At 45.3% G+C, this 3,927-nt stretch overlaps 1 non-coding gene across 1 annotated transcript; it reads right to left on the bottom strand.

The window, feature by feature from the left end:
- Positions 1–1,077: 1,077 nt before the first annotated feature.
- On the bottom strand, positions 1,078–2,998 carry LOC143261272 (small subunit ribosomal RNA). Its single transcript, XR_013035434.1, has one exon. It is a non-coding gene; the product is annotated as a small subunit ribosomal RNA (ribosomal RNA).
- Positions 2,999–3,927: the final 929 nt, after the last annotated feature.

Genomic DNA, 3,927 nt, shown 5'->3' with positions numbered 1-3,927 from the left:
TGAAAAGCCTTCTATCGAAGAAACACAGAGAGTATATCACCTCCAAAAACGACGGGGATATGGATATTCAAACTGGACAATTATCAACCCGATACTGGATTCGAAAAGTTTCTCTCTCCTTTCGTCGTTATTTACACCGGACGGACTCACGGCCGGCTCTAGCTGGGTGTCATATATATATACGTCCCACGCTCATGCTGCCACTAGCGCGCAACAGAGTAGGGTGTCAATGACAACGACACAGCATTGAAACGAGCTACACAAGCCGGTCTCTCTTGATACCAATGTAAACGAGCATTAAGTTATCTTCAGACTGCCCGATATTTTCGTCCTTTGGACTTTCCCAACGATTCCTTTTTTTCTTTTTTTTTTTTACACCACAGCGAAGACTTGAGGAAGCGTGATTAGCACGCTCGCATCCCTCCCTGTCCTACTACAACTGTGTGTGTGTGTGTAAAGAAAGAAAAAAGAATACATTGGCTTTCTCTCTATCGAGAAGATGGCCTACGCAACGCAGATCAAAGGCCTAATACGTGTAATATAATACGCGTCTGGCCGTGTATAAATCACGCACGAATGATCTGGTCGGGCCCAACTCTTCTCGTACGCTTATTTTTCCGTGTTGAGGCACTATCATAAAATCACACAAACCCCAACACGTGTGTGTCTTGGAAGGAAGATGGCCTACGCAACGCAGATCAAAGGCCTAATACGTGTAGTACACACGTCTGCCGTGTAAATCACGCACGAATGATCTGGTCGGGCCCAACTCTTCTCCACCACACCACATCCCAACTTTGTACATTTTTATATATTTTTGTGCGTTGGGGCACCTTCATAATCACAAACCCCAACAACACATATATCTCTCTCTCTTTGAAAGATTTGTTGTGGCCTACGCAACGCAGATCAAAGGCCTAATACGTGTAGTACACACGTCTGGCCGTGTAAATCACGCACGAATGATCTGGCGGGCTCAACAATATCTTTTTTTTTTATATGAATTCTTATCCACAAACTAATCGAATTCATTTTCTCTCCTCCTCTCCTCTCTCTTTGAGATATATTGGAACATTGTAATGATCCTTCCGCAGGTTCACCTACGGAAACCTTGTTACGACTTTTACTTCCTCTAAATAATCAAGTTTGGTCATCTTCCCGGCATCATCGGCAATGCCGAAACATTGCCGCGCACCAGTCCGAAGACCTCACTAAATCATTCAATCGGTAGTAGCGACGGGCGGTGTGTACAAAGGGCAGGGACGTAATCAACGCGAGCTTATGACTCGCGCTTACTGGGAATTCCTCGTTCATGGGGAATAATTGCAAGCCCCAATCCCTAGCACGAAGGAGGTTCAGCGGGTTACCCGGGCCTTTCGGCCAGGGAACACACGCTGATTCCTTCAGTGTAGCGCGCGTGCGGCCCAGAACATCTAAGGGCATCACAGACCTGTTATTGCTCAATCTCGTGCGGCTAGAAGCCGCCTGTCCCTCTAAGAAGATTTGTTTGTACGTTGGTAGTAAAAACCCCACCGGCAGAAGCCGAGAGCCTTCGAGATACCATAATTACGTCTATTTAGCAGGCTAGAGTCTCGTTCGTTATCGGAATTAACCAGACAAATCGCTCCACCAACTAAGAACGGCCATGCACCACCACCCACCGAATCAAGAAAGAGCTATCAATCTGTCAATCCTTCCGGTGTCCGGGCCTGGTGAGGTTTCCCGTGTTGAGTCAAATTAAGCCGCAGGCTCCACTCCTGGTGGTGCCCTTCCGTCAATTCCTTTAAGTTTCAGCTTTGCAACCATACTTCCCCCGGAACCCAAAAGCTTTGGTTTCCCGGAAGCTGCCCGCCGAGTCATCGTAGGAACTTCGGCGGATCGCTAGCTGGCATCGTTTATGGTTAGAACTAGGGCGGTATCTGATCGCCTTCGAACCTCTAACTTTCGTTCTTGATTAATGAAAACATTTTTGGCAAATGCTTTCGCTTCTGTCCGTCTTGCGACGATCCAAGAATTTCACCTCTAACGTCGCAATACGAATGCCCCCATCTGTCCCTATTAATCATTACCTCGGGGTTCCGAAAACCAACAAAATAGAACCGAGGTCCTATTCCATTATTCCATGCACACAGTATTCAGGCGAAGGTAGCCTGCTTTGAGCACTCTAATTTGTTCAAAGTAAACGTACCGGCCCACCTCGACACTCAGTGAAGAGCACCGCGATGGGATATTAGTTGGACCGCCCCGTGAAGAGCAAAGCCCACCGGTAGGACGTACCACATAATGCCAGTTAAACACCGCGAGCGATGAACCGACACTGTGACACACAGATTCAACTACGAGCTTTTTAACCGCAACAACTTTAATATACGCTATTGGAGCTGGAATTACCGCGGCTGCTGGCACCAGACTTGCCCTCCAATGGATCCTCGTTAAAGGATTTAAAGTGTACTCATTCCGATTACGGGGCCTCGGATGAGTCCCGTATCGTTATTTTTCGTCACTACCTCCCCGTGCCGGGAGTGGGTAATTTGCGCGCCTGCTGCCTTCCTTGGATGTGGTAGCCGTTTCTCAGGCTCCCTCTCCGGAATCGAACCCTGATTCCCCGTTACCCGTTACAACCATGGTAGGCGCAGAACCTACCATCGACAGTTGATAAGGCAGACATTTGAAAGATGCGTCGCCGGTGCTATAAGACCATGCGATCAGCACAAAGTTATTCAGAGTCACCAAAGCAAACGATGGACGAGTGTAAACACCCGCCACCGATTGGTTTTGATCTAATAAAAGCGTTCCTACCATCTCTGGTCGGAACTCTGTTTTGCATGTATTAGCTCTAGAATTACCACAGTTATCCAAGTAAATTTTAGTACGATCTAAGAAACCATAACTGATTTAATGAGCCATTCGCGGTTTCACCTTAATACGGCATGTACTGAGACATGCATGGCTTAATCTTTGAGACAAGCATATGACTACTGGCAGGATCAACCAGGGAACTATACAATATGTATATATAAAATGGACAAAATTTAAATCCTTTTCCATCGTCGCCTGTTTCATATATATATGTCAGGTCGACACACCACTTTTCTCTTTCAAATATGTACAAGTTTTGCCACATTCCGCGCTTGTAACATATCTTCTTTAACGCTCAATTTCTTTCATTTTTCTACCATACAGATATTTTACCGTACGCCCAAAAACGTACGTATTATATTTTTGTTCTATCGTAAAATCACATTTTTCTACGTACGCCAGCTTCGTACGTTTCTATCTTTGCCTTCATAAAATCACAAGATAATTTTATCTTCAAGAGTCTCGCTATTAACATCTTGTAAGATAAATGTACGTCCCAGCTAAAACGTACAAATACTTCAAGTTAAGTAATAATATATCATCGCTATTGACAAATTTTTAAGATCCAAGACACAGTTCTCTCTATATGTTTTAATATTTTTTATGTACTCAAATATATTCAAAGGAAAAAGTACATGGGTGATGCCATAGTCGTGGAAGCGCGTACGCTCACGCTGATCTTCTGACCGCCGGAAGCACGAAACCTCTGATCTGGGCAAAATCGGCAAGCCGAGGAAGAACGGACAGGACACATGCTGGACTGGCGAGAAAGCGTGTTCTTCCGCTCGCGCTAGGCATTTCGATTTCTGACACCTCTTGATTTAAAAAATCAGTTTTTTGATAGTTTTCTCTCTCCACTGGGCTATTCATTTTAGCCACAGTTTTCAATTGGTACGATTTGCTTCCAAATCTTACAGATGCATTTTAAAAAATTTTTCCATCGCTCGGACAGAAGAGTCGATTGCTCAGTGAGTACGAGTATACATACAAAGTGCATACGGGTAACCAACCCCGTAGGGCTTGCCACATATGGGCCATTCGGTCAAAGACACCGACCCGTGGCCACGC

The sequence above is a fragment of the Megalopta genalis genome, unplaced genomic scaffold, assembly GCF_051020955.1.
Source record: "Megalopta genalis isolate 19385.01 unplaced genomic scaffold, iyMegGena1_principal scaffold0046, whole genome shotgun sequence".
Taxonomy (NCBI): domain Eukaryota; kingdom Metazoa; phylum Arthropoda; class Insecta; order Hymenoptera; family Halictidae; genus Megalopta; species Megalopta genalis.
This window is presented reverse-complemented; position numbering and strand designations above follow the sequence as displayed.